Genomic DNA, 20155 nt, shown 5'->3' on the forward strand with positions numbered 1-20155 from the left:
ACCTTTGCACCAGCTTTTTCTGCAGACATAATCTACTGGAAAATCATGCTTCATCCTTGGTGGTGTCTAAATCTGTTGGTTTGGGTTTGGCCTGCTTTCCTAAAGAGATGAGATGGAGAGGTGTGTGTCCTGTTTTCAACCAAATCTGACAAAGGTAGATTTTTCAAAGATACTGAATTCCTGTAAGTTTCATGAAATAAAAATGCTAGATATAGAAGAGAGTCTGTCTTAGGGCTCCTTCTGACAGAAAAGCCACAGCATCCTCTCTGTGCCTGTTGGACACCAGAGAAACCACCAAGGAGAGCACCATTATGAAAAGCCAATGTCAGGAAATGTGTCAGTTAGACCTTGTTAGATATAAGTCTGAAGCTCAGTTTCATTAGTTCTGCTGCTCCCTGAACCTCTTGGCATTGTTGTAGCATAGATGTACCACTTTATTTTTATTTTTCCACGTAGATGGTTATTTAGTGCTTATGTATATAATCTCTTTAGGTGCTTTTTTCTAATTCTTTGCCCTCGCTAATATTTGCATTTCCTTCCAATTCAATATTGTACATTTAATACTATACATTTTTATAGATAAAAAGAAAGAGTCATGCTAAAATATATTACCGATCTAACATCAGTTCTGTTTTTTTCCAGAAACTGAACTAGTTTTTTAAAACTGAGTTTATAAACTGAGCTTGTTTATGCAACTTACTAAGGGTCTTCTGCTTAAATAATTACACACTAAGTGTCCTTACAGTTCATATTTTCTCATAATTTCAATTTGTGTCTGTTACAGTCTTCAGAAGCATCTTTATTTCAGCTGAGTAACAAGAATGTGTCTACTTTTTCTATTTAAAAAAAAGTGGCAGTTTTCCAGACAGTACCTGTTTTATAAGACTGTTTATAGAGATCTATATTTCAAGCAACAGGGATCATGGTCTATATTTCACCCGTGACCTACACCTGCAAGCCATATAAAGTCATTGCTGAATGGAACTCTAAATAGGATACATTCATTCTTCAGCAAAGATTTTTGCTGTTTGCTGTATCATTACAGGTGACAAACCAAAACATAACAGTGAGTTATTCAACTTAATTTCTTGACCTGGATGTACAATTTGTAGCAAAAGCTTTGTTTTGCTTCTGTTTGTTTTGAATTGGTCACAGGCTGTTTGTTAATTGACCACATTATTTAACATTTGAAATTATTTGCCAAATAACTTTTGCAAATTACTTTATTCTGTGGATTTGTGTGCAAGTGAGATACTGTGAGTTTTCTTACTGCATTCAGTAATCATCTTGAGTAGGTAAGTTCATGGCCAATGCCATTGCTTGTTGTGGCTCTGAATAAAACCCTTCTTGAAAAGCTTTTCACACTCAGAATATGTGAAATTCTTGTGAATGTGATGCGCAGGCAGTAAGTGTGGCGAGAAGCTCTCCTGTGGATAGGAGGGTCCTGCAAATGTGACATAGGGTCTTACTTGGTGCGCACGGGTTCTTCCGCCTTCCTCATCCATGTCCGATCTGCTTGTGGCTGAATAACAGCAATATTTCCTCCTGGTACTGTGTGATAGCTGCTTTCTTGGTTTGCTGGTGACAACTCCAAAGCCGTTATTAAAAATGGCAATGAGTGGGTATGAAGTGACGATAAATTGATTTAGAAGGAGTCGAGGCCCAAGTAGGGCAAAGTTTCAATTTTTTTAATTCCCTGTTAAGTTGAAATCAAATTGAAACATACTCAATTCAAATTAAAAAGTTTTGTTTTCAAAGCATAAGCGGTCTTTTAAAACAACAAAAAAGGACTTTTAAATTCATTTTGGTTTTCTTCACTGTAATAACTGAGGTGCAGGCACTGTAGCCCAAAGAATTATTTGCTCTACATGTATTTTCCTAGCTCTGAACAAATTTGCGTGCATCTAGCTGAGTAAAATGAAAGCATATATGCACTGTTGTCCCCTGAATGTAAACTGTTACAACATGGTATAAAGATACATATAGAAGACATGATGAGTTAAAGAGAAAATACCATGAGACTGTGTTATTTGTAATGTATGCAAATAAATTTACTCTGGCAAAGCTGTCCTAAATTTTTAATTCATAAGTTTGTTAAAATAGTGAAAGGTAATTATCCTTTTAATTATAACAAAATAGTTTCCAGATTGCCATGATAATAGTTAAATGTATTTTTCCATAAATTTATTATGGTGATTGTAATGACTATTAGCTTTAAATCCTTTTTTCTTTTTTTTTTTCTTTTTAATTACAAAGCATAGGATTTTTTTTCCAACGTTAAAGACCAGAAGTAAAGGTGTGGGAAGGAAATATGTTATATGTGAGACAAAAAGTATCATTGTGCTACTGATTGTAGTACTGATGGTTCAGTTGGTAGCAATTTCTCAACTGTTCCAGAACTGGAGTAATGATCCAGATGGATCAAAGATATCTTCCTTATAAATCAGAAAATGATGGCCCTTCTGACTGGTTCTCATATCTATAGGTCTCTAGTATTCTTTGCAGAAATATTGCTATTAGTTCCCTTGTCTGATTTGATTGAGTACATACCCTCTGTCTCCCTAAACTTTTTTGTATGCTGTGTGGGATATGATTCACTTCCACTCTAAATTTATGTGGGGTATCGTAGTGTGGCTGCTATGGGGCTGCTGCCTTTCATGTTAGTGAGTCTTCTGATGGTTCCATGGCAAGCGGAGAATCGAGGTAACAGTGGCCATCAAGACAGAAGATGAGAGCCTGTGTATATTAAAGTAAATAGCCAAACCCTACTGAACGAGCCACCTCCGTAACAGCCCTGTGATAACTAGAACTGCTCACCAATTTGTTTTTAGAGTGGTTTCATAACAGGAAATCCAGCATATTGTATCTTTTATGCAAGTGCTTAGTGTTCAGCCAGGAAACTATTAATGCAATGCCTTATTCCAGGTAAATTTGCTCTGAATTGGAGTATTTAATTTTATTGGACTGGTCTAAAATGTTTCAGTTGAAATCCATTCAACAAAACCATTAAAAAGCTTGATCCCAGCAGGACATTGCTGTATTTGGTTCCTGTTTTCTCTTCTGGGTCAATAATTCTAGATGGAAAAACCTTTCCCATTGATTCTCTGGGTCACTTTAGAGTCTGCAAGAGTCGTTTAGTTGTAGCTAGCACATCTGCTGGAGGACCAGAGAGATCTGGTGTTTGGGTATCTGGCCAGGAGTCCCTGCAGAGAGGCTGATGTTGTGCTCCGTACGGCAGAACTGCCTCTTTCGTCCGTGGTCTGAGACTGGTACTGAAGGGTGCTGCAGGGTGCAGCTTGTGTTCAAGTAGCATGAGGGCTGCCGCGAGTGTGAGCAGCTGCTGCCCATCGTGAGCAGGATCAGACCTGCTTTGTTGTATGCGTCTCAGAGGATGTAACTGAATGGAGACTCAATATAAAGGAAATAATGTTGTGCATGTCTTCAAGAATGAGAATAGTATCGGGCCTTATCTGATTACCCTGCTTTATGGAAAATCTCCTGTGCCTGCAGGCCTTTGAAGCAGGTGGCCTCAGTTGTTTTTTCTTGGCAGCTAAGGACATGAGTGCATCTATAGAGACAATGACCAAAGCACAGGAATCGTTCTGAAGAGATTATTTATGCATGTACCTTCATCAGAAGAAAAACCACTTCATTAAGCACCCAGGGAATGCAAAAGTGAGGAGAAAAGTGGTTTTCTTGATGAGATAAACATATTACAAGTTACTCATTATACATAAAATAATGGCACATACCACATGTTCCAGGGAGTTCAGGCTGGAAGATGTGTCACTATGCCATGTTCCTCTCATTTCCTGTGTATTCTTCTAAAAGGTACTGATTCAGCCTCTGTAATTGGCCTGTTATACCCTTAAAAAAAAAAAAAAGCACCCAAACCCACAACAAAACTCTTCAAACTTTTACACTGAAAGCTGTGCTGTGTGCTTGTATGTGTTTCAATTTGAATATGAATCGGAAGAACAAGAACTTGAATTTTCAGTACTCCAATGGTTAGATGAATAGATGACTGAAGAGAGAAAGAAGAGTAAACAACAAAAAAAAAACCCTAAGTAAAATAAAAGGCTTGTAATAAGCCTCGTTTCTGTGCACCGCTCTGGGAGCAGAACCATCTGTCCTTTTGCCTCAGACACCATCCCTTTTATTCACATGGTCTTCTCAATTTTAAATTAAAAGAAAAAAAAAAAAGAGTTTTTAGGGATGCCTCATTATCTGTATTTTCTTTATGGAAACAACTCCCAGTGCAACTTAATGTTTACTTCATTGCCTAGTATCTGAGCAGGGTCTGGATGGGAAGGAAGGCCTTTTGGATGCATTTTGCTGCTTGCTGTTTTAATTGGAGTATTGTCATCTCTTGGCTGCTTGCAGATCTCCAAAGAAACATTGTGGCCTGCTGCATTATTCACCAGACATTTGTGTGATTGATCTTCTTGCAGTTTTTCCCTATCGTGATTCTTTCATTTCTGGAAGCGGGTTTGCAGGTGGGCTTTTGATCCTTGGTAAATAAGACTGGAAATGGAGGGGAGAAAAGACATGGTCCTTGCCCAAGTGGATTATTTGTCTTTTCCTTGCCACCCCTGATTCCATGGCAGGACTGGGCAGGGCTGTGGCCAGGGATCTGGGCTCTGTCTTTGCTTCATGCTGAGGAGCTTGGTCTGGTGCTCCTGGGGGCTGACCTGGAGATGAAGGTCTTGTGTCCCACACAGATTGTGTCACTTGTATGGGACATAGACCCCTGCTTTCTTCTGAAAGGAGAGGATGGAGGGGGCTTGTTCTCAGTGAATTGAAAGGGCGCTTTGGAGAGATGCCACCAAATCCAACATTGCAGCTCACAATATGCTGCTTTTCACTCACAGGAAATACTTGGTTTAGCGGAAGGTGATAGAGAAGTAAAGTCTAGGAGACAAAGGAAAAAAATGAGGAGAGGGCATTCTAAGAAAATGAAGCTTCAACCTTAGACTGGTTCCACAAAGACCTTTGTGTTCTCAGTCCCACAAGCCAAATGCAGTTTGTACAGACCAGTGTTAAAGGTAGCTTGAAACCACTGTGACTTCAAGTACTGTGCAAGGGGAAAGGAGCCTTTGGATTGTTTGTTCTGCTTTGCAGGTCTTCTTGGAACACTCGCATTTTAACTTTCAAACTGAAAATTGTTTTATTTTAAATTAAAGTAAGTAATAGCTCCTGCAATCACTCACAAATGGTAAAAAACCCCTAGTATTAAGACAGTTTGATGAAAACAGGTGTTAGTAAAATGCTCTATAGACTGCCTTCAAATCCGCTTCCTCATTTTAAAGGTTTTTCTGCTTTTTTGCATTGCCTCTGCTGAAAAGCATATGCAGAAGTACAAGCCTTGCAGCTAAAGCTGATAATCTACACCTACCTCCCACAGTCTACTTTGTTTATATGGTGCCCTGGTGAGAAGTATTTTGAAAGGTTGGGGTTCTGAAGGCAAAAGGTTTGAATAAAAAGGGGTGCTGGAAAGTACTGTGGTTTGGTTTTTTTTGTTTTTGTTTTTATTTTTGGGTGGTTTTGGGGGGTTTTTTGTTTGTTTGTTTTTTAAATAAATAAACTCCCAGTCTCTTTTCCCTCTGATTCTTCACTTCAAAAAAATTTCCTATGATTTCTGAAATCTCTCATTCTTTTCATAAGTTCTTCCCACACTCCTCTGATGTTTAAGTATATCAGGATTGCCAGACTTTCTTGATTGTTCCACGGTCCTATGCTGAAGATGTCATTGTTTCACCCCAAAATAAATAATGTGGCATTACTTTATTCTTTAAAAGAAGCAGACTTATACACATGCAATGTCTGCTTCAGTGCCTCCAGTCAAACTGGATAAAACTCATTAACCTGATGTTCCTGTGTTAAAAGCAATTTAAAAACAAATATAACTTGGAAACCTAAGAATGCTGCTTTTTAATACCACATTGTGAGAAACATGGTAGAGGTTGCTTTCCTCTTGTAACCCAGTTTCAATATTCATCTTGTGAACAGAGGAAAATACCCTCAAGGTTTTTTTGTCTTTCAGAAATAATTTTTTAAAATAGATTTATTTTTTAAAAAAACACCCCTCCTGCTCTTCAGACCAAATCTATGTCAAAAGCTAAATTTGACCCATGGTACAAGATTTAGGTGCTGTAAGCGACTTCACAAAGCGGGTTAAAAAACTATAATTTTTTGTATGTTTTATTGTCTGTGTTAATTGCACTAATAATAATTCACTTTATATTTGTGGTCAAGGTATGGCAGCCAGCACAGCACTTGTGTTTGCTGCTGTCTCTGAAATCATCATTAGAAAGTGAGCTGATAAAGATTACCCTAAATTCTGATACAATATTGAGGATTACTGTTGATCCTTCACCCTGTTTAGCTTGTGCAGTTTCTTGTGCTTCTTGGTGGTGTTTCCCTCTGCGGTTAGGATCCTCTGTATGCTGGGTGATGGTCACTAAGTGTTTCAAAAAGCTGCAGTTTGGTAATGGTGATTATAAATGAGATTGTAGGGGGTGGCGAAGGGGGCCAAGCCAAGAGGACCCGGTGGTGCTGCTGGAGCAGCAAAGAGGTGACAGAGTGGCGATGGTGAGACGGGGTTGGGGTCAGAGGGCTGCCGAATGGCACAAAAAGGCAAACAGAGGTGAGAGGTCAGGGAAGCAGCATGGAGGGGGATACTGCGAGGAACAGTGGGTATCCTGGGGGACAGAGGTGAACTTCAAATGAGCAAGAGCAGAAGAGAAGCAATTTCTGTGCGTTTCTAAGGCCACTGCAAAGGGGCAAAACCAGAAGGGATAGATGTCGCCGCTTTCTCCTAGTACGTGTTTGAACCCTTATCAAAGCAGTTTATCAACTGATCTCATTTTCAATTATAACCTGCAGAAGCATTCATATAATTAGAAGTGCTGTTGTAATCCTCTTGAAAACAAAATATGGGCATGGTGCAGCTGATAAATTGAAGTAGTAGGGAACAGCTAATATATATTTTAATAAGCAATAAGTCTAAAGTGTGTATCTAATGAATTCTGATGGTATCTTGTTTTTCTTAAATTTATCTTGTAAAGGCAGAAGTAAACTTGGAACTTGATACTCTAGCCAGAATTTATTATATTTTGATTATTACTTTCTTAAATTTAGGATCCTCCTCAGGAAAAAGGATTAGATTTAGATGCAAATAGATCTTAGTCTTCTGCCCACTGAAAGCAGCTGTAAAGCTCACATGGACTTCAGAGAGTTAAAACTTATTGTGTGGTCCTGCCCTGTCCATTGAGCATCTACTCTAGGGAGTGATTTCTTCAATACTTCTTGGTCGAATAACTAGTAGCTCTTACTTTGATAAGTGTTCTGACCCCAAGAGATTGTACAAGGATGCTGAACTGGGAGGCCGTCATTATAATCCAATAAGGGGGCCTCAAAACAGCGAGCTGGCAGTGAGACTTGAGATGCGCTGCAAAAAACCTCCCAGGGAAGGGAGGATGCAGCAGTGTAGAGGGGCCACGGTAAGAAGCTGATCACTGGTGGCTGGTGCAGAGATGCACAGGGGAGCAGGAGCAGGCAGCCAGCTGTAGGAGGGCATAGAGGAATCTGCCTGGGGACCACCAGGTGTGGGGCAGGGTTTGCTGCAGCTCAGGAAGTCTCTAGGTTAGCTGGGACCAAGTGCGGAGGACCTGCCTGCAGGGACAACATGATCTGGGGGGACAGCTGGGTATAAGTCTTTTTATTTCTCTTCTGTCTGATCTAGTTGCTTTGAGTTTTCCCTGTTTAATAAGTTACATATTCAAGGTTTATTGTGATGAGATCTGGCTTTATTTGAGTTATAAAGGCTTTTGGTCTTCTTTAGGGAGCTCATTATGAAGAAAAATCGTAGGCAGTGGATGTGAAAGCTCTGGCTGACCCAGAAGCTTATTATACCTGGTTTGGGAAAAAAAAAAAAAAAGTGGTCACAGCATGAGCTCTCCCTCCTCGTTTTGCAGGGGTTACACAGGAACTGGAATTTCCTTCCAGCCTAGAGAATGATCCTGCCTCTTTGGGCATACACATTCTGAGCTGTTCATGCTGGTTTTATGTCCCCTCTCCCCAGGGATGCCGGGGCATCGTGGTTTTCCTTCCAGTGGGAAGAGCTGGACAGAGCTCCTTCAAAAATCTTGCAGTGAATCCTTTAGTAAATAAATCCTCAGCAAACTTCAACATCTAGTTTTCCCTCTGTGGGTGGAATGTGAGAACAAGAGTGATGAAAGCTGAGAAACAAATGAATTTCATTCATCAAACAGTATTATTTGCAGGGCTGTGGGGTGTTTTGCACTCTGTATCCCTGCTTGGTGCAGATTAGCTGGGAAACACAAGCCAAGTGGTTGAGGACCATGCAGGAGGATGCCAGGATCTACAGGGCCATTTCTATCGTGCAATCTCCCCAACGATTAATTTACTATAGGGCTTACCTCTCGGGGTCTGCTAATTCCCATCATCCTTTTTTATCCAGTGTGAAGCGTTGGACTGCTCAGCCAGGATGCCAGGTTTGCTTTACAATGGTTTTGTTACTGAAGTGTTTTATGTTCTGTTCTACAATCAGGTTGCCCTTTGGATGATTTTTTTTCCCCCCGCTCTTATCTACATTCAATAAACAACTTCAAGTTGTTCTGTCCTGCTATTTAGTGAAGATAAATGATTTGGGAAACTGAATTCTTGCAGAGCAGCTGACTGTCCAGAATAAAATTATAAACACGTGAGATAAGATGAATAAAAGCACCAAACTGCTGGGTGGATATTCCCATTACTGTATACAAGCTAGACAACATCCTTCTCCACCAGTTTCCTAGTTTGATAAATGCCTTGAGCTGATTTAAAAATGTGTAGGTTATTTTTAACCATGGTAGCAGAACCATCTGTATTGTATCTGATGAAGTTCTGTGATAGAGCAAATTGATTTATTCTATCTCCTTACAAGTTATACTAAGCTTTATGTTATAAATAAGCTGGTTTGAAGTACATGATGTCATTGAGCTTGAAAGTCTCTAGATAAATTTGTATTTAAAGGGTTTGTGCTTTCTGTGTGAATTTAAATTGGTGCAGATTGTTATATCTCTTTTCTGTCTCTGTCTTGTGGACTGCAAGATCTCTGGGGTCAGGACTGTCTTTATAGTTGTGTTCGTATGAAATACACAGAGGGCCCAAATCCAAGACTGGTGCTTTCATATGTTACAGCAATAAAAATAAGAGCAATCAACAAAAACAGAAGCACACATTTGATGGCAGGATTTTCAGAAGCACTGCAAGGAACTGTGTGCCTAAATCCTACCATTTGTTGTTATAAAATACAGGGAATTAACAAGGAGCTCATTTTGCTTGGGGTATGCCTTATGCCATGGCAATTCTGAACTGAGGTCAGATTTGAGATCTCTGCTTTAATTTCTGCTCCAGGAGGTGAGCAAGGCTGTTGGCAGCACAGACCTGGCACTTCTTCCCCTTGCCTTGCTCTGAGGTCACTGGGGCTTCTGTGAAAGTCCATGGGAAAGGTGCCCGTAGCAGTAAGAAGAGGGAATTAATCAAAAGCTGGGAAGAATACAATAAATCCTGTCTTAGTTGACTGCTTACAGAACCAGCAAAAATGGTGGCTTAAATAAGGTAGAACCTCTGAAAGAGGTGGACTAGAATCACTGTCCCTGTGTTTAAGGATAGTTTTTGAGAGACCAATACTGAAGACAGGATGTTGCCTAATGAGTGCCATGTATGGTGCAGATTTTGCTGTAATTAAAAAGAAAATGAGCAATGCTTTAATTGCAATCTGAAGATTAAAAGTTAAAAGCTCAGTATCCTCTATTACTTATTGTCAGATAGGAATTACGTTGCATATGTGTAACAAACCATTGCGTTTTAAAAATGGAACCATAAAAAAGCTGCTGTAATTTAAAAGCAGCCAATTTACTAGGAGTACAGTTTGCAGCTCTGTCACTTGCTAATCAGTCTGTTAAACATAATAGCCATTCTTGTCTGGAGGCAGTTAATCATGTTGTGAATGCACTTATCAGCGCATATTAGAAATACAATACAAGACTTTCCGACAGAGGAATGGATGCAATTACTGCAATCAGTATACATTTAGCTACTGTCTTATACCATGTTTTTCTTTCCATTTCTTTTTTTTTTTTCTTCTTTTAAGTAGTCCAGCAGTGACAGATTTTCTTTTAGAAAAAATATAAAGGACACACTTGAAAGTGTTGTTAAACTCAACGGACATGCTCAAATGCAACCTGTCCATCTAAATGAGAGATGGCTGCTGGCTGGTTGAACCTTTCCTGGACCCAGCAGTGTTGGAAGCTGCTGGCTTTGAGTGTTGTGGTGATGGTTTTCAAGGCCTTTGAGTATTTTCACTGATGGGCTGGGAATGTGTCTGTGGAGGCATTCCTTAGGTGGTGGGGAGCTGAAGTTGCTGCATTTGTGCATTGAATTAGACTAAAGGAGCTCAGCATATGTATGAACTCTCTTCTTTTTTTTTTCCTCTGTGCTTCTCTACATCTAAATCAATAGCAATGAGGGATCTCAAAGTTTTTGAAAGGGGATATTGAAAAAGCATGAAAGCTAATTGCTTCCAGCATGACTACCCACCAGCAATGGGTGTAAATACAGCTGTCTCAAAGAATGACAGGACTCGGCAAAATCTAAGGGTTTCAGCTAAACAATTTTCCAGGGCTGAGAATATTCTTGTATGGGGAGGAAGGGAGTTGGGAGGGGGGCACGAGGAGGGAAGGGATTGTGAAATCCTGAAAAGATTCAGAAAAGAGAGGAATAGAAGGAGGATGATTTTGTAAATTCTGCTTTACATTAACCCTTTATTTTAGGGATACTTTATGTAGCTTAGCGTGATTTTCAGTGCTTGCAGAAATCTGCCTTCTTTTTCTAGAAATCCTTTTATCTGACTCTTTGTTCTTCATGACAGCTGGTATTTTTGCTTAGGTAACATTTTTAATTGTAGCAGGGAAAATGAAAACGCAAAACAATCCCCAAATTGTGTGACTATTACAGGGGATAATAAGGGAGTCAATATAACATCACATCCATCGCACCAGTATTTTTGTTACTGTGTTCAGATCACACATTGCTCAGACTCCCTGAGAAAATGTAGGAGGTTCTCAGTGCGATGTCCTTAGCGGTGATTCTCCCCAATGGCGCAGGCGTCTGGCCTGCCTCACACTGGTGAGCAGTTCAACTCGGACGCTCAGCCCCACTCTGTCCGCAGGTCATTAAAGCCTTTGTTGCTGAGGAAATTCATTGAAATGAAGTCCTGGGGGGACTTCATATTGTATCTTTTATATCATATCTTTTATATCTTCATATCATATCTTTTATCTTTTATCATATACTTTTTATCATATGAACAGGGCGTGGGGAAGGCAGGATGGAACACCGCTTCTCCCCTTTCCGTTTCTAATTATTCCTTTTCAGAGCCTAAATGAATTAACCTCACTTATTACTTACTTGTGCCTGAACTCATTTATTCATGGTATGACCTTAGCTCTAAGCAATATCCCAGCAGCCCCCCATTAGCTGTCACTACATTTGAATTCATCACGTGTTGGGAAATCATTGTCTTGCAAGTGTGACAAAGTAGTGATTACCCTTTGAAAAGGTGACCTAGAGACAATGTTGTGTTGACCTTACTTTCATGCCATTAGAAAGTAGTTGTGGAATGATTTTTAAAAAGAGAAGTATTAATCCACCCCTCCGCTTTTTGTTATTTGGAGTTATCTTTGCACTTCTAGGGAAATTTGGAGTCATTTTTAGGATGAAAATAGGCTTTTAATGGAGTGACTTACATTATAACTGCTTGTTTCTCTCTTGCTTTTGGTTTTGTTGTGAAGATTGGGACTTTAAGCTAGCAAAGGGTTAGAGGTACATGGAATTACTGCAGATGGCTCTTTCTGTTCATATGCTGAATGCAGACCCTGATGCACCCTGTGTTTGCTCAGCTGGATGAATTAATCTTGTTTATTAATTAAAACACAGGAAACTGATGTTTATATGCCAGTTTCACTGTCACGTTTTTACTCTCTGTTCAGTGGGTATCAACAGTGAGAGGAAAAGCTTAACTCTTTTTCAAAACATAATTATCAGCCTATAAAATAAAACGATTTTATGCACACCATGTGTCTCTCAGGGAAGTGAGGAGAGAGGAGGTCCTGTTTGTGTTAAAGTTAATGGGCTACACTGATCCCTGCCTTAACTTCTTTGAGGATGTTGTCATGGCCATTTATTTCTTAGCAGAAGTGTGAATTAGCCACAGGACACCCTGAACATTATCTCTCCATCTAAGAGTATATTAGATTCAAAGAAAGCTACATCTAACTCATTAGATGCTTAATCTTGTTTAAATCTGAAGAGAATGTAGGAGGAATAAAATAATTCTTGCCCATATTCCTATTTTGATTTGTTCTTTAATTACTTCATGCAGGCGGTATTGGAGTAGCTTCTACAGCAGACTCATGAGTTCTGTGCACTCTCAGCAAGCTTTAGGAAAAAAAACCCAACTGTTTTTTAATTTCACATTGTCCTTGCTAGCTGCTTGGCATTCTGTTATTTACTTGTTTACACTGTCTGCCTATTAAGCAAAGGATTAAGTTCAAAACGTGTTGAATTAGGCTTTTAAAATCCTCAAGTCCTCAAGAGGAGAGCACCATTTGTCACTGTTTTCATGTACCCTCCAGCACATTAGGTATATTCCTGTCATAGTCTGCAGCTTGTCTCCCCTTCCCTTTCATTCATAAATTCAGCGCATGGGGAGTTTGCATCTTTATATCCCCTCTGGTTGATTTTTCTCCCCAAGGAGATCCAGCTGTCAGCCTCAGTTGTAATTCTGAAATGAAAACAGCAACTGGATTGCTAATAACTTTCTCCTACGTCTAGTCCTGTTTTTCTTTTCTGATGCACTTGGTGTATACAAAAGAGTCTGATCACTTAATGCTAATGTCAGGCATATAAAAATCATAAGGTCTTTAAATTGCCAAGGAAACATGTTGTTGGAAATGTGGTTTGAGCTGTTAGGGTGCATCCAGGTCACTTACCCAAGCTCTTACCTCTATCTAGGAAGATGAGGAAGCTGCGTACGTATTTGTAAATATAAAATTCAAGACATAATTGTATAAGTTCAGGAGCTGTCACATAGAGTCACTCTTCCTGAGACTCACAATAAATTTGGAAGAGTGTACAGGTGAATTAGGTGAATTGAAGACTGGCCTTTTTCTTCTGCTTAATTACCTGCAGGAAAATAATTTATTTGGCTGTTATGTGGTGGCACTATAGACAGACCCAGAGTTTGTCCTATTGCATTGCAGGGTGTCACCAAGGATTTCCAGCAGGTGACTTTTAGGGTATTATTCCCGGTCTCCACCATTGAGACTCTGGATGCCCCTGACCATCCACTCTGTTTTCTTTGAGGTCAAGTGAAGTGTTTGCTGCACTGACTTTACATGTAGCTTGGCTGAAGATACCCATGCCTTGGGTTATTCAGCTGCAGCACAAGCCATGGTAAAAAGTGCCTCCCAGACTTGTATTCTTGTTCTTTTAAAGGTCTTTTGCAAGTCTGTGGAGGGAGGGACTTTGTATGTGAGTGCCTGCATTGCAAAGAAGTTCTTATATCACTGAACTGATTGTCTTGAATTTTCAGTCATTGGTTCTTTAAAAATCCACCTCTGCTTTATAATGTATTTCAGCTGCTTGCACAGCAATGTTGAAAATACACCATGTGATTATGGTATGTAAATATGTAAGGATTTCTGAATAGTTAAAGAAAAATTATAAGCACCATTTGGGCTGTTGATATTTATTAACGGGTTAGGATTCAGCATAAATCTTTCATCATAAAATCATTCTTATTTTTTAAACAACAATAGCTCCCTCTATATTTGCATCCAACATCAGCTAAACCCTGGCCCCAATTTCTTACTGGATGTGTGTGTTATATTCGCCAGCAAGATGCTTTCTCCTGGCAGAGAAGCTTTATTTTAAGAAACACACAGCGCAACAAAAGAGGTTCTAAATAGTAGTCAGAAAAATATTCTAGTGCAATCAAAATGCTTTTTTAAACCCCAAAAGATCACATGCCATTTCAAAAGGGGAGAGTCATGACAAAGGAACAAATGGGAGTCCCAGCGCCCAGCAATACATGCTACCAATGGAGCACACCAATTACACTGATACTGAATTTGGTCCTAAAAGTCCTGTTTTGTTAAAGGCTAACTAAAATAGTATCAAAGGACTCTTTTACCAGAAGAATTTCTGTACACTGTCACAAGGGTGGAAGCAAATAAAAATAATTGAAGCAATTGTCTCAGTTGTCTCCAGGGTTGCCACGATGATGTTGATAAAATCAAATAAAGTGGAAGTTATTGCAAGTTGTTAGTGAGCAGCACAGTTGTGAATTGGCAGTAGAAGAAACTGAAGAGCTTAAAAGGTTTGCTCATTATCTAGATTTATTGTTTTCAGTTGTGGGAAAATGTTGGCTAAGCAAAATAACATGAATAATATCTGGTCTTGGTGGTGTGTTTTGAACAAAAATATTTTTTTCTTGTTTTTATAGTTTTTACTGGATTATTAAAAAGTGCTGTGTCAATCCATACATTCTTAAAAGATCTAGCAGCTTGGTTTTGTCCTCTGTAGCCATTTACATTGCCCATCCATTTGTGAAGAGCATGAATTTTTATGGCAGTGGAAGAGAAACAAGATCAGACACCAAGAAATGTTTTGAAAAAGTCTGTAGTTGATATAAAGTAAACTAGACAATAGAGCAAGTTCTCTGTTAGACAACAGAGCAAACTGTGAATTGTGATTTTGAAATGCATCACATAGGGAAACCAAGCAAACTTTTTCCATCCCTGCAGATTTACTTGCAACCTGCCATCCATCCTGTCTTTGTTCAATGTTTGGGACTTCTGCCTCGTGCTGTGGCATGGAAGAAGAGTGAGCAGGGCTTTTTTCAAGCGTTTGTGTCTCCCTTGCACCCCCAACTGTCCCATTTCCCTCAGCAGAACAAAACCCTGTGGGGGCTATGCAGTAAGGGGCAGTGGCACTGTGTCATCTGAACTTTTTCACATTGATACAAAAGCTTGCAGAGATACTCAAGACGTGTAGGTAGTTTGCCCTGGCTTCTAGGGATGTTCATCCACACTGCAACACTTGACAGGGATACCTGCACTTACCTATGCAGGGCTCCAGCCAGGCCTGTCTCCAGTGCTCCTCAGGATGAGGCCCTTTCTCAGCAAACTACCCTGGGAGAACAGTGCGAGTAGGCTGCTTCCAAGCTTGTATACAGCTTTGTGTCCTTACAGCCTAATGAAAATGATATATGCTGGGAGAAAAGGGTTTAGGTTTTAACATCCATTATCAAGTCAAACTTCGTATGTAACACAAGGTGTAGCCATTTCACCCCAGTAAATTGTTCTCGGGTAGGATCTGTGCTTAAGGATGTTGTAGCTGCTAGAAGATACCCTGCCTTTAAAGGTGTTAGCTGCTGCCAGTTCTGCTACCCAGTGCCCGCATTCAGGAAAGTGGCACTCAGCAAGGCATAAGGGCTGACAGTGTGCAAAACTTCATAATTCAGAAACCAGATGCTGCTCTGTTAGTAGGTATTTGCACTCATTTCCTTCATCTTGGGCTGCTGGGATCTTAATTTCCTTAGGGGGAGAAGGTCAGGACCTTTAATCTGGATCTTTTCCCCAAGAGGTCCTGAACGTCTGCTGTTTCATTTGACTTCAGCAGGAAATTAGGGTCTTCAGCATTTCCAATCAGTCGTTGAAAAGCCTCCTCTTGTAAGTGTTTGATCTTCAGTAAACCGTACTTATGAAATTAATCCTCTTGAGATCAAAAGAGTGAGACCTGTGTTACTGAAATATTTTATAAACTAATGTACCTTGCTTATGTAATCCTGTTCTCATTTAATTTGGTGACAATTTGTCAGAGAGAGTAAGAATTGACCATTATTAACCTTGAAAAGATTCTTAGGCAACATGATGCCAGACATTTTATTATTTTCAATTACCTAGTGTCTGCTCCATTTTTTTTAGAGTTTTGTTTACACTACTGTGGGCCTCATAAACAGATTGCCATTTACTGAAAACATTATTTTATGAATGAATGAAACTTATGATTCCCTGTAATAGCCAACTGCACTAATAGAAGGGTCTGACTTTTATCAACTAAATTGTTGATGAACCAGCAGTGTGAGCCAGCAGATCCTCTGTGCGCCAGTGACACACCCAGCTGAATGCACTGCAAAGTGCCCTGCACTATCATCCTTCACTGTGGCATTCTGCATATTTCATTCTCTCTAAAAATACAGAGGGCAGGCTCTTCAGTTTGGTTAGCAATGTAAATCCTTCTTCATAGCTAGTGATAGGCATTTATTTATTTAAGGTAACTACTAACTATTTAGACTGTCACTGCCATCACAACATCAATCACTGTGTATCATTCTAGTACTTAATTCAACAGTTCCATGTTTGGCTTAGACAAAAATTAGGAATAAATTGAAGTCAGTATTATTTCAATGCCAGGTTATTTTGTAGTACTTATTAAAACCTCTAACATTAGAGCTATGGTGAACCTTCACAGCAATCTATTATTTTGTGGAAAAAAACCCACCCACCCCAAAACAACCCTATGCAGTTCCATATAAATACTTAATAAGATAATAAATCACGGAACCACAGAATGGTTTGGGTTGGAAGGGACCTTAAAGATCATCTAGTTCCAAGCCCCCTGCAATGGGCAGGGACACCTTCCACTAGACCAGGTTGCTCAAAGCCCCATCCAACCTGGCCTTGAACACTGCCAGCAATGGGGCATCCACAACTTCTCTGGGCAACCTGCTCCAGTGCCTCGCCACCCTCACAGTGAAGAACTTCTTCCTTACAGCTAATCTAAATCTACCCTCTTTCAGTTTAAAGCCATTACTTCTTGTCTTCCCACAACATGCCCTTGTAAAAGTCCCTCTCTGGCTTTCTTGTAGGCTCCCTGTAGGTACTGGCAGGCTGCTGTAAGGTCTTCCCAGAGCCTTCTCTTCTCCAGTCTGAACAACCCCAACTCTCTCAGCCTGTCTTCATAGGAGAGGTGCTCCAGCCCTCTGATCATCTTGGTGGCCCTCCTCTGGACTTGCTCCAACAGATCCCTGTCCTTCTTATGTTGTGGGCCCCAGAGCTGAATGCAGTACTTCAATGTAAAGAAACAAAATCTGATACTGGTTTTTTTTTAGATTCAGGTTTAAAATACATTTTTTTTTCCTACTGTTTGCCTACACTAGCAGAATCAAGAAGAAAATCAATCAGAATGTATGAAACAAGGTAATGTGATAAGATAGCCCTCCAAAACCAGTGTGAATCTTTATAAAGCATCTGAATGCCCAGGTCTTATTTTTCTAGTGGTTTGTGCAGCCTGTGATGTGTTCTACTGGGAGAGTTTTTAACTGAGGAGAGCTCTGCCTCTGGGTGGAGTGCTCACTCCTTTACGGCTTAATGTACATCCAGAGGAAATACTTCAGGTTCAGCTTGGTAAGCAGGCAAGACAGTTGGGCTCTACATGCCTGCAGCTGCCTGCCTGGATGTGTCCCTTGCAGGACAGTTCTGGGAGTTAGCAACGTTCTCCTGTCCTGATTAGCTCTTCTTATTCTGGAGTTGGTTGGAGCTAGACTTGGCTTTATTTGGCATGGATTTACCATTCTGTGCTAAAACTCTGTTCTCTTCTATTCCAGGTTGGGATCACAACCATGCCTACTAACTGCTGGGTACAGAATGAAGACTGTATGTTACAAAGCTTGTCTGGGCTGTTGGGGACCTAGTTTGACTGCAATATATATATATGAGGCTAGACAACAGGAAACTGTGTAGAAATCTCAAGGGTTTGGGGGTTCTAGCATCTAGCAGAGGCAGTATTGCGAAAGGACACAGTTAGGATTATAAATCGCAATTTAAAGAAGAGGGCCTACTTACTGGAGTTTGCAAGAGGAAATAAATCCAAGCCCATGGTTTCTTTTTCTCCTCTCACCAGAGAGAAAAATGTCTAATGAATGTCTCATGTCTGAAACACTGGGCTGGATTCATCAAAGGGAGTTAGTAATTACCAAATTGAGAGAATCATGAAGCGCTTTTCTAAATTTGAAAGGCTCATCAAGAATAGATCAGGAGCAGGCAAAATTAATAGTTATGAACTCATTTCCATAGAAATGGACTTATTAGCAAGCATGCCAGCTGCCTAAAATTATAAGGTCTTCTCCTTGTGCTTGCAGGAAATAATCTTTTTTTATAAAAGTAATTTTGACTTTTTATTTTTTATTGCTCCTCTAAACTAGGGTTTGGCAAAATCCTTCTAAACTGGGAAAAGACTTCACTGGACAATAGAAATTTAACTAAAAAGAGAAGAAAAATGTGGAAAGAAGTGATTTATAGTCCTTGGATTCCATCAGACTCTTCCCAATAGTGCTAACTTATTTAAGAGAAAAATGGAATAAAACTCAAGAAAAAGCTGAAAAATCTTTATAGGATAAAGTTTGGTTTAGCAGGATTTAGTGGCTGATAACAGCATGAGTTACAGTCGTTCATCTTCTCTGCTAGTGGATTTTCCCACTGGTAAGTGTTTTGTCTTCACCAGGCAGTTGCAGATCGACAGTGACTACAAAGACCAACATACTGGCCACCAGCTACAAATCAGACTAAAAGCTGAAGATTTGCCATGGCCGGGTGGAATGACTCCTTTTCAAAAGTGTTATAGTGTAATGCTGCATAGCCAGGAGAGAAATTTAGATACAGGTGTTGCAATGTGAATTTATCAGCTAATGGAGCTGACATAAGTAAATGCTAACCTTTAAGGTCTTGATTATGATTTAATTTATTTCTGGTTTTACTTTAGCAACCTCCATCAATTTCAGTGGAAAAGGGCAGTGGTCTCCCACACAGTATTATAGAGAATCATTAATAAATTGCAAGAATTATGAATATAGTACCAATCTTCCTGCTAAGAAAGAAGCCCCTGTAGGATAGGAGATGCAGCAGCCGGTAGGAAGGCACTAGCCTAAGCAAGAAAGAAGTTAATTTTTCAGGTTTATCAGGGTTCATTATAGTTGTAACCTGGGAAGAGGCTTAGAACAAAGAGGGTGCATTAGTCTGCGGGGTACTCTGTGTCCTAGATACTGTAACACTTGGCATTGCTTGAAGGCTGAATCTTTGTCCTAAAGAGGAAGAAAGGGAAACCATAATTTCAGAGCAAATTCACTGACCTGCTGTTCCGAAGGTAACTGGAAACCTGCTGGTGAATAAAGGAGTCCAGAAAGTTGAATACTGGTTTGCTAAGCTATACACTCAGTGGAGAAACTCCGTAAGTGAAAGATGGTTAGATAGAGCAAGTCCATCTCTCTCAGCAAAAGTCCGAATGAAAAGAAGTGGATCCTTTTTTAATCAATATTAATGTGTCATGCTGCATGATTTGCTTCTGAGACAAAGCAGAAAACATTTGACAAGCCACATTGTTTTTCCAGGTGATGATAAGTATTCTCTTTGGAACCAGGACCTAGAAGTCCTGGATCCTGGGAGACCTGGGAAGTCAGGTTTGCTTTAGTTCATACGTTAATATTAGTTGGATCTGAGGAAGGTTTATGTATGTGAGTTGCTGCTCTTTTCTAGATGCACGGAGACTCGTTTCTAATCCAGCAGTGTATAACCATGTCTGCCTTTAAATGAAACTTATGTCTTTTATAGCTATACAGCTGTGCTAAGGATGCAGTGAAGGTCTTTGCATATTTACAGGCACAAGAGTCATTTTACTCCCTAGCAATTACTTTAGCTTGCTATATAGACAAGACACATACATGCTTTTCTTAGGGAGATCTGAGTCCCAGTCTGTCTTATAAATATAAAACCACTCTTACGGTTACTTTTTGGATGTGTAAAAAGAAAACCAGGAAAGGAATAGCTGAAGGCATGATGGACCTAGCTCAAAGAAGTGCCATCAGTGGGACGTGTAATGGATTTATCAGTGCAGACTAACCTGACATATTATTTAAGTGGTGAATCTAAAGCAAAACCCTCCATCAGTGGTTTTGTTCTGAATCTGAAACCACTCATGGGTGTTTTTGTGAGTGGCAACTATTGACTTGAACAGATTGAACCTAAACTGC

At 39.8% G+C, this 20155-nt stretch overlaps 1 protein-coding gene across 2 annotated transcripts in view; it reads left to right on the forward strand.

Moving 5' to 3' along the window:
- The window catches only part of TMEM132B (transmembrane protein 132B), a 263336-nt gene that overhangs the window by 159263 nt on the left and 83918 nt on the right, over window positions 1-20155 (forward strand). The gene's annotated exons all lie outside the window — the stretch shown is intronic.

This window comes from Haliaeetus albicilla, chromosome 10 (genome assembly GCF_947461875.1).
Source record: "Haliaeetus albicilla chromosome 10, bHalAlb1.1, whole genome shotgun sequence".
Lineage (NCBI taxonomy): Eukaryota > Metazoa > Chordata > Aves > Accipitriformes > Accipitridae > Haliaeetus > Haliaeetus albicilla.